This window comes from Centruroides sculpturatus, unplaced genomic scaffold, assembly GCF_000671375.1.
Source record: "Centruroides sculpturatus isolate CEXI.00-Female unplaced genomic scaffold, Cexi_2.0 scaffold129, whole genome shotgun sequence".
In the NCBI taxonomy this organism is placed as follows: Eukaryota; Metazoa; Arthropoda; class Arachnida; order Scorpiones; family Buthidae; genus Centruroides; species Centruroides sculpturatus.
Window position 1 is genome coordinate 4,350 of NW_019384478.1, and position 12,256 is coordinate 16,605.

Below are 12,256 nucleotides of genomic sequence, written 5' to 3' on the forward strand. Positions count from 1 at the left end.
CACATTGGATGGGTTTCTGGCTTATAAGAAATGCTCAAGTCTGAAGAATTTTTTCCAGAATTGATTCGGATAAATGACGCTCTATTGTATTTTAAAGATAGCAGTAACTGCTACCTTTAAGATTGGCAAAGAGTTTATTATGAAATTAAACATTTTTGGCCTAACTTCAGCAATTTTCAGCATCAAATGTAAGTTTTAAATAAAGTAGAATATTTTTATGCTTTAACTGGCAACATCTATATATGTAGTTAAGGTCCAAAGGTTATCAGCCAACCTACTTTGCACATGTCCAGAAAAATGTGAGTAGCAGTTTTGTGAAGCTTAATATTTGAGATATTAGCACTCTCAGTTTCATTCTTATACATTTGTTCCCATGCATCAGATAATGAGGCATAACATAACCTGTATACTATATCAAATTTCGAGTGCTGCATTGTGCAATGATAAAATTCTTTACAAAACAATGTCAGATGCAATCAGAAATTCATGCATGCCTTTGTAATGTCTATAGTGATACTTCTCTATCATATTTGATGGTAAAACAATGAACAAACTTTTTAAATTTTTTTATAAACTTGGATTTTTTTCACCTTGAAACTTTTTAAACTTGGTAGAGAATCTCTTGATGACAACCCGTGTAGTGGATGACTAACCACAGTGATCACTGAAGAAAACATTGCACTTACAAAGCGTTTTATAATTAATGTCTGAAAATGAACATTTCTGCAAAATTGACTTATGGAAAACAAGTTCTTCAAATTCTTCATAAACATTTGTTAATAAGCAAGGTCAGTGCCTGTTGGGTGTCCAGAATTATTTCAGTAATTCAGAAGCAACAGTGGTCAATTGTGCATGACAGCTTTTTGGAGCTCTGCAAAGAGAACAAGTAATAGTTCTGCAGTTCATTGTCATCAAGGTTGAGACCATGGTTCTATTCTATTATCTTATGTCAAAAGAGAATTGATGAAATGGCACCATGCACGGGAATCTTCTCTGAAGAAGGCAAAAGTGTCACAGTCAACAACGAAGGTAATAGCAATGATTTTCTGGAATTGCAAGGGTATTTTTATTGATTGATTTCAAGAAGAGAACTCCTACAGTAAATGTTAAATATAATGGTAATGAATGGTAAAACTCCAGGATGCCATAAAAAAAGGAGTGGGTAAACTTTCAAAAGGTGTGTGGATCCTGCACAACAATGTACCCATTTGTACTGCATTTCATGTGAAGGCTGCCATTAAAGATTGAGGCTCCACTGAATTTCTTCATCTACTATACCATCCCAACCTGACCCTGGGTGACTAATAATATTCTTGAAACTGAAGTCTGATCTTTGTAGACAAAAGTTTAACAGCAATGAAGACGTCCAGACAGCTATTTTTGACATTTTGAGGGCAAAGACCAAAAGTACTTTTTTGACTATAAATTTGTTAATTCTACATTATGAAAAAAAATATATATATATATATATATTTAATATAGTTTCCCTTTTATTGCAATACAAAGAAATATCAAATATATAAAAGATATATATATATATATGTTTTATTTATTTGATACTTCTTTCTTACTCAGGCTGAAAACTTACTGTATCGTTGTCACTATCATTAATCAATGGTATTCACACACATTTACAACTCTAAATGTACAGAAGTTAAAAATATTCCATTTCTTAATAAATCCATTCATAACTTTAAAAATAGCAATGATTTTCTATCTTCATTAATTAAAAGATAATATGGTAAAACCTGTGTAAACTGGAACTCTACAGTACCAAATTATTATTATCCCCCCCCATTTTGGCANTTCATCAGAAAATTCTTTCAAAATGTGCATCAACTGTGGTACATCATTTGTAATAAAGAAATAACTTTCTTTAGTAGACAATACATACAAGATGTGTCTTTTATACAATTTGTCCTTTCTCATGCAGATGAGAGATAAGACAATCCACAGCAGAGTCGACCTTTTATTTGAGGCTTCTCGTCTGCCTCCAAATGCAAAACAGTCCAATATTTCATCCTAGTGGTGGCAGCACAATTAAAATTAATTACAATTTTAAAATTAAGACAAGACAATTTAATTTCTAATAAATTTGGCTTAATTTTAAACATCCAGTTTTAAAACCTGAGGAAGAACACGGAAGGTGTTCAGAAAATGTTTGTGCGTTAATATTTTACAATTTCGCATCGGTTACAGGCTTGAGTAACTCGTAATTTTGTTTATACAACCTGGTGTGCTTGTAGTAGTTATTTACAGAAATATCAGAAAGAATCTGATCTTTGTATATGTTGAATTTTTTTTTTATCAGAATAAGTATTATGAATAAAGAAAATAAGGAATAAAATTATTATGGTATAACATTTTAAAAAAAATAAAAACTTAAATTTGCATTTTTGAAACAAATGTCCTGTTTTGCTTATAAGAGCATGCTTTTATGTATGCCAGCTTGTTTTGGCTATAAGAGCACTGTACTGTAAATGTAAATATATTAATACAGTAACTACTCAATAACATCTCTGTGGTAACCATAATTAAAAATAAAAAAATGCTTCCAATACTATAAAAGTTGTTTCATACAAACTTTTTTTTAGATACTTTGTGCATTATAGTGCCAATTTTGTCTCATCTACAAATGCATGTTCTTATATATGCAGAAATACAGTATATTTGCAACATTTCAAAAGCATTTTGTAATATCTTCTTAGATATTACAATATGTTTAAACAAATTAAGAATACTATAAATTAAAATTTTCATAAAATAATTCATTAAACAACAAATTATTAATAATTTAAAAACACAAACTCATAGATCACATAATTCATAGATTTCATTTACTATTTATTATTTCTGAATTAAACATTTGAATTAACTGAACACACTAGTGTTTTCAACTTTAAATATATAATATATTATATTATGTTGTACTAGTATTTAAATTTTTAAAAATATATTTGAATATTTGCATTAAGCTAATTTACTTTAAGCTATTTAATTAAGCTAAAAAATTATATATTTAAAAAATTTTTCAACTACTAACTTTTAAAAATCAAATCCTAAAAAGATTATATGAAGTCATTTAAATTCTATTAGAATGTCAATAAAATTTAAAGTTATAATTGCAATAGAATAATAATAGTGGTATTTTAAAGAATGATCTTAATACATAATAATTATCTAAATTTGAAACAGTAAATAAATATATTAAAATTATGAATTTTTAGTTCACATTTTATATATTATGTATATTAATTTGAAATTATTGCAAAATTCCAAAAATTAATTTATATGAATATATTAATTACCTAATTTAGGTTAAATTAAAAATAATTAAATTTTTAGTAAACATATACATGATGAAAATAATGAAATGAAAAAAAAATTAAGACATACAGCCATCAGTTTGGCCCTGGGCTTCGAATGCCCAACCTGACATATGGGAGTTGAAGACCTGCAAGGAGGACAAGTGGAACGGAAGCAAAATGCACACACACACAAAACACATATTTATACTAAGCATTTAACATTTTACAAAAACAAAATTAGTGCAATCAAACAAAAAGGATTTTAATCCTATTAAAGTTCTTAATTTACTTCATTAATAAAGTAAGGTACTTCATATTCAGTACTTTTTGTATTGTTGGTTTACTTTAATTTTAATGTTTTTACTTTCTTTTCCTCTTTTATTGAAAAAATATATAATAGATAAATGTCTCTTACTTAACAAAATGTTTCTGAATATGACAATAATAGTATTTTATTAGATTTTTATACTTTAAATTCAAAGTCATTTAATTTCAAATAAATACAAATTAGAAATTGTTTTATTGTGTTAATCTAATTGTTTGTTATTTCATTTATATCATATCATAAAAATAAACATATTAAACAGTTTATAATTATTTTCAATTAATATTAAATATGTTAAATGAAAATAATTATAACCATTTTGAACATTTTCTTCCAATTTACTCATATATAGCTTTTATTAAATTTTTAAAATAGATTATTTTAATCAAAAGAAATTAATAAAATTAAAATTACATATAATTTTAAATATTTGGGAATTTAGTCAAAATATTTAATTTGCTCCCTTTTTGTTGCCTTAGGAAATTGAAGAAGTGAAGAACAGATCAGGCACAAAAGGTGAAAAATGAAATGCCATTAAACATTAACATCAAGATCAATACAATGAATTTTAACCTATTAGATCTGAATTTTTGTAAATTTGATGCATTTTATATGATGCATTACTTCTAATCTAAGAAAAACTGCACTGTGATATATAGGACCCACCAAAACTGCATTATATTTATTTTTTAACTGTTGTCTTTTATTAACTTCTGAACTATTTATTTATTTAAGTTTATTAATTAGAAAAGAATATTAACATTTATTATTTATATATATATTAGTTATTTTAAATATGCATGATTTTCACATTGTATGAATGTCTATTATATTTATATATTATTTATAGAGAATGAATGATATATTTTAGTATTACTTTTTTTCCCCCTCACTCTTCTATGTTTTCCTTATTTTGTTTTATAAATTGTTATCTTCTCATTTGTGGAATCTCATTTTATTATAATTGTAACAATATAAAAAGATATATTTGTGAAACTGGAATTTTAATAAATAGTTTAACAACTGTTAGAGAAAAGAGTATTATTCAATATTTTAGATTTTTCCAAATATAATTAAAAATCTAAAATCATGTTAAATGTTTCAACTTTTAACTTTATAATGTATAAGTCTTCTTTTTGTACTAATCCTACTAAAAGAAACTTGTAAAATTCAAAGCATGTTATGTAAAATACAATTATTTTTAAAAATTAAAATTTAATTAGGTTTGTTTTATTTAATTTACTTACACATTATTATCCTAATGTAGTTTATAGTTTTGAATCCAAGATCAGTAAATTTCTGTATCAGGTTCAATCAGAACTTATCATGATAAAGATTAATTTTAATTATATAATTTAATATTTTAATATATATCTTGCTTAGATTGTTCATTGCAAATTATTTCATGTTTAACCTTTAAAAACTATGTTAACATTAAATATATATATATATATAATGTTAGCATCATATTTTAAATAAATATCATATTGATTAAATGAAAATTTTTCAATACTGAACCTGATACAAGTTTGCAAGATCTCCAAAAAATAATTATAAGTTGCTAAATAACCTAAATTGCACAGGCTCTCCTACGGCGTGGGTGAACCGGAAGGAGAAGCCCTCGGATGCTCAGAGATTACGTAATGGCATTACATGTCGTGGGGCGCTACATGCAGGTTCTCCTCGTGCGTAGTCTCTACCTTTCCTCTGGGGTATTGCTATTCGACATCAACATCAAGTGGAGTGAGTTTTGGGATGTGGTACAGTTGTTATTTTGCAATTATACTTCGTGAAAAGATCTGTTCAAGATTTCCATTTTCTATATTTTCTAGATGTTTATGAAATTGTTTAATGTATGTTTTTGAATTTTTTTTGTACAAATTAGCTAAATGAAGCATCTAAAATTTTTAGTATTTCTTTACAATAGTATTTTTTTTTTTTTTTTTTGTAATGATGTAGTAATAATAATAATTTTTCTGATTGGGTAAACTTTGAACAAATTGTGTGCACTTCGTGCTGAATTTTGTGAAGCATTTTCATTTTTGTATAAAATTCATGTCAAATTGTGCACTATTATTTATCTTCATTTTAACATTATCATAATGCTATCATTTTCTTTTGTCTTTCAATATGTGTCAATATATTAAAAGAATTTAAGGATTTTTTTTATTACTGCTATGAAATCTCATCTTATGTTAATGACTGATTTCTTAAATATGTTTAAGATGGATATTTATATTTTTTTATATGATTAAATTAAGCACTTTGAGAATTTAAGTTTTGGATTTGTTTTCTGTTGTAAAACTGTTTTTTTTAATTAAAAAAAAAAACAGAATTTAATGATTTTGATTAATTCATTTGATTGCACTTAATGTGTCTGTAAAGAATTTCAAATAATTTTTTTTGTCAATATTAACATAACAGATTTCTAAATAAGAATTTTGAAAACATTGTTAATACTTTTTAATTTAAATTATCTGCATAGAAAAATTCAAATTCTAACATTATATTTATTTCCCACCAATATTGTATGTGTCCTTTTTATATATATACATTATACATTTGTAAATATGAATGTAAACAGGAATTTAAATCTGTAAAATGTAGATTTATAGAATTTCAAATATGTTTATTAATTTGATTTAATGTAATTCAGGATTATTGAAATGCTGCTACAAATTTTTTGTATATAAATTATTAGTATTGAAAAAATTAAATTTTTTTTGTGTATATTGACAAGAAGAAAAAATTCTTTAATGTGCTTTCAATAAATGATTTAAAAGCATCGTTTTTTATTTTTATTATTTAAAATGCATTTTGAGAAATTTCAATGGGTTTATTTAAGGTGTTTAATTAATAAAATGTGTTAAAAGAATTTTAAAGATGAAGAGAATGTGCGATTTTTAATTCTTTTTTAAAAAAATTCTCATCATTGCTACAATCAAGTTGTACATTTGCCAGAGTTAAATTTAGATTTAAATCGCAGATTTGACCATTAAGTTGCGACGTTCAACCTTCATTTCGCGAGAAAGATGATGAATTAAATCGAGATATTTCATTTTTACACGAATTTATGTTANTCAAGCTTATGAATCAGACTCGTTACCACTCTGCCACAGGACGCTCAAATAGAAGAACATATAATTTATATATAAAGTGCTAAAAAAACTTTAAGTTCAATTTTCTCGATTATATTTGAGTATTGCACTTTAGTATTTTACAGGTAGTACACTCACATGGTGTACTACCTCTACACCAAAGATCATCAAAATCCGTTACCCCAAAGCCGTAGGCTCTCCTTGTTAGCCAACATTATATCTTTCTCATTACTAACATCTCTTATGCTCCAATATTCTTCATTATGATTATTTTTTTTTATTAAATATCTTTTTGTTGCTCAAAAGCACTCAATTTTTTTCATGCTCACTCAATTGTTATTATAAATTTTTTATGAATCTCTTTTATTCAGATTTTATGTAAAAAAGATAATTTTAATGGAAAATAACTTGCAATCTTAACAATTTATAAATTAAATGCCTCAAACATTAACAGGAGTGACAAAAATTTTACCCAAGTTTAATTGGAACTAAATTAAAAGACAAGCAAAAAAACTAACTACATTAATTAAATATTAAAACTATATTTAACATAGCTTCCCTTATAATTTTTAACTCAATATTTAAGCTCTACAAAAATAAAGGATGAAAGCAGAATTAACAAAGTGCCCAATGAATTTTAGAAAAACTGATAAGTTATTCTTATGATATATTGAAGATAAAAGAGAATTTACATTACGTGCCTCTAAAGAAAAACTAATGTGTACAAATGTGGTTTATAAGTAAAAAAATGTGCAAAAATTCTACTCACTGTAACAAATAAGTTTTAATATTGAACAATTAAATTTCACATTTTAAATTTTCAATATACCAATTAATTTCTTCCACGAAAAAAAAAAATAATAATAATAATTTTTGCTTCAAGTACATGTTTTCATATTTTCATTGTAAAAGGCAATCTTTAAAAGCATCAAGTTTCAATTACTCTAGCTATTTACAATAAATGTATAATTGTAGTGAACAAACTTTGCCCATTCAAAGCATATACTGTATAAACAGTAATCTTCCCATGAAAAAATTTTTAAATTTGTCAATTGGTAAATGTTAGCCAAATGCAACTGCAAACTTCCTTACAAACCTTAGTACAAGTATTTTTTGTTGTCTTTGACTAACTTAAAACACTCAATTTCATACTATTCTATAGTATGGTTACCTTTAAAAAATAATAGTTGTAAATAAAATATATATTTTTAACTGGTCAAAAAACTATTTAGCTGGTTGACTAACCATCTAAAACCAACTTGGGGGAGAACACTAATATAAAGTAAGCCCAAATTCTATAGTCCATCAGAAATCTGCAATATATATAAATTTTAAGTTAATATTGAAATTAACCTTATGGAAAAGCATTGAGCCATACATATTCTGTTTGAATATGGAGAATATTAAAAAGACACATGGTAATCTCTTTAATGTAATCACAGATATTGCTCTCATTTGTTTAATGTTATCAAAATTATCATGTAAAAAAAAAAAAAAATACTTTGCAAACTGTAATTAGAATTTGGACTTCAGGTAAATAGTTGTAACAAGATAGTTTTAAATATACCTACCAGTCTCAATATGTGGGTAATTATACACAATCATTAATTATTATCAGTCTTAATCAGATTTTAAACATTAATCATTTTTATTGTTATTTGTCCATGGGAAAATAGTTTAAATTGCAAACATTTCTTACTTAAATTAAATGCTAGCTGTTGTTAATGATGATACTGCAAAAAACAGCAAGAAAACATTAGATCAAATGTTTTTCTATAAATTGTAGGTTATGAGCCAATTTTTGCACATGCTTCAGTATGAGAAATAAATCAGGTTTTGCAAAATTATAATCAATAATCAATTTTAAAAAGATAGTCATAATAAAATATAGTAATTAAACTAAAAAATTGCATCTCACATGCACTAAAACTAGGTGGGTCATAAAAATTTGTCATTCAGTTTGAAAAGCACTATACAAAATGTATTAATAATTCATCTTTAAGTTATAAATTTTTAAAATCGTTCTAAAATTGTATTTTTAATGTCATAATCAATAAAACTAGAATTTCCATTAACTGTAGTCTTATTTATACTACTTAATTACTGTTACTAATGGCTATCATCATCATCACTAAAAAATCCCAAAGTGATTACAATAAGCAGCTTCTTTCACTAGTTTATAATAATTTATAAATATAGATATATGTATGTATATTATCAATTCTCTTGTTTCATTTGTTATCAATGCCAATATAACAATTATATTGGCATTGATAACAAATGAAACTTTAAAATAGTTTCATATTTTATTGTTTAATTATAANTCAACTAAATAAAGATGAGGAAACCCGCCAAGTGTCTTAATTTATATCAACTAAATAAAGATGAGGAAACCCGCCAAGTGTCTTAATTTATAGCACTTCATTGTGTTAGGAGCAGAATCTGATTAAGTTGTCAATTATCATTTATCATCATACATATTAATGTTATTAAACTTCTATGTTATTGTTGGAATTAAGCTTACACCAAACTCTGTATGGCACCAAGAAATCATAAACTTTTCCTAAGTTATTTATTAATTCAACAAGAATCATTGTACAGTAGTAATAAAAAGAAACTTAAAATGGTTACAACAACAATGTTTATATAGATGAAAATTCAAAGGTCATATTACAAAGGCAATTTGCCATGCCACTTTAAAGCATGAGAAGATATTTGATATTCTTGCATTTAAGATCTTAACAACTTTGTGGTGACTTAAATGTAATTTTTAATAAACCATATATTGAAAAAAGCAAAAATGTTTGAAATTACACCTACTTGATAACTATAAAGCAGAAAAATCTCTATATTGATTTTTATTAGTTACTTAGATCATAAATGATGATATAAATGCAAGAATACTGAATACATTTCTCATCCCTTGAAATGGCTAGCAAAATCACCTTTGTAACTTGCTATTTTAACTCTTGCTGCCTAAACTGATCTTTGTTCATTTTTCTGTTCATAATAACAATTTCATTTTTCTTTTTAGTTACTTCCACATACATTTTTCATGAATTAATAATTAATCAACATTTATATTTTGTTGTAATTTTTATGTTCCATTTAAAATATCCTGTCCAATCTGTTTGCTATTTAGAATTCAATTAAAATGAGATTTTTACAGCTGAAAAGATAAATAATATATATATATATATATTATTTATCTTTTCAGCTGTAAAAATCTCATTTTAATTGAATTCTAAATAGCAAACAGATTGGACAGGATATTTTAAATGGAACATAAAAATTACAACAAAATATAAATGTTGATTAATTATTAATTCATGAAAAATGTATGTGGAAGTAACTAAAAAGAAAAATGAAATTGTTATTATGAACAGAAAAATGAACAAAGATCAGTTTAGGCAGCAAGAGTTAAAATAGCAAGTTACAAAGGTGATTTTGCTAGCCATTTCAAGGGATGAGAAATGTATTCAGTATTCTTGCATTTATATCATCATTTATGATCTAAGTAACTAATAAAAATCAATATAGAGATTTTTCTGCTTTATAGTTATCAAGTAGGTGTAATTTCAAACATTTTTGCTTTTTTCAATATATGGTTTATTAAAAATTACATTTAAGTCACCACAAAGTTGTTAAGATCTTAAATGCAAGAATATCAAATATCTTCTCATGCTTTAAAGTGGCATGGCAAATTGCCTTTGTAATATGACCTTTGAATTTTCATCTATATAAACATTGTTGTTGTAACCATTTTAAGTTTCTTTTTATTACTACTGTACAATGATTCTTGTTGAATTAATAAATAACTTAGGAAAAGTTTATGATTTCTTGGTGCCATACAGAGTTTGGTGTAAGCTTAATTCCAACAATAACATAGAAGTTTAATAACATTAATATGTATGATGATAAATGATAATTGACAACTTAATCAGATTCTGCTCCTAACACAATGAAGTGCTATAAATTAAGACACTTGGCGGGTTTCCTCATCTTTATTTAGTTGATATAAATTAAGACACTTGGCGGGTTTCCTCATCTTTATTTAGTTGACTAAATAAAGATGAGGAAACCCGCCAAGTGTCTTAATTTATAGCACTTCATTGTGTTAGGAGCAGAAACAAATTGCAAAGCACGGTTCCATATCATTAAAACTTAATCAGATTAGTCTTCTCTAGCAGATAAATAGTATTGTTCAGCTTTTTATAACATGTCCTCCTCCCCTGTTCCTATTTTCAGCCAGTCTTTATTTGACCCCTAAAGTCAAAAATCATCATCTGAAAGAGTATTTGAACAAACTCTTTGTTTTTGTTTTAAAATATTTTATACATAATTAATTGTTTCAGAATATTCAAGACAGTACATTGCAATTTCATAAGGTTGGTAATAGTGGACAACAGTGTCCACTATTTAGAGGTAACTATAACAGATGTCCTATTTGAAGAATCCAGGGATTGTAAAAATGTCCATTAAGCAAAGGTGTCCACTATTTGGGAGAGTCTGTTAATGGAGGTTTTACTGTATTAACTTTTATGGTTGTTATAAAATTACTATTTCCTTGATTCATTTGATTGCACTAATATGATATTAGTATTATAAAAATTATTATTGATGATATAAATGCATATATAAAAAACTTTTTCTATTGAATTAATAATAAAATAAAATATTAAAATAAAAGATCATTCATTAAATTAAAAAATATTTCAGTGAACTATATTTACTTTAATAATTAGTAATCTTAAATAATTACCAATATATATAAATCTAATGTATTTACACTAGCATCTCTAGTGGTTAAAAATTAAGTAAATTTGTAAGAATTAAACTGTTAAAAATAATTTTTTTTCACGGAAACATTTTTTAATCCATCACCTTATTGATTTATTTATAAACTAGATATTTATTTAAGTATATGAATTTTAATCTACATATCTAAAAAGATATTTATATGCTACACTAATATTTTGTTTTTAAATACTAAATAACAAGTGTTCAGATAAATAAAACTGAATTTTAGTTATTTATTTTATCGAATTATTACCTATATTAATTTTATTATAGTATATTAAAAATACAATGTGATACAAGTTTAAATGCACAGTGACATATTACAGAAATATACTTTATTACTATTCAAAACTTATAACTTTTCATTAGAAGTTAATAAAAAAAAGTCAAAATTTTAATGTAAAATCAAATTTTTTTTATTACAAACTGTTTTACTATACAATTAATTTTTATTTATTACAAAATTCGTGATGATAACTTACAATGTTAAAAAGATGATCATTAAATGTTAGAAAAATAAAAATAAATATTAAATTTATTATCGGAATTTAATCAAATTATTATTTATATAAAAAAAACTAGAAAAAAAATGTAAAATGAAATTTATTAATTTAAATTTAATTTTAAATACAAAATCTAATTAGGGAATCTAATAAGAGAAATTTCATAGAATAAAATTTTTTGCACAAAAAAAAAAATTTAATAGTTATATATTACTACTGTAC

At 24.9% G+C, this 12,256-nt stretch overlaps 1 long non-coding RNA gene across 1 annotated transcript; it reads left to right on the plus strand.

Annotated features, from left to right (window-relative positions):
• The first annotated feature begins 4,049 nt into the window (after positions 1 to 4,049).
• LOC111621377 lies at positions 4,050 to 5,782 on the plus strand. Its single transcript, XR_002756064.1, has 2 exons — positions 4,050 to 4,149; positions 5,217 to 5,782. It is a non-coding gene; the product is annotated as an uncharacterized LOC111621377 (long non-coding RNA).
• The last annotated feature ends 6,474 nt before the right edge of the window (positions 5,783 to 12,256 follow it).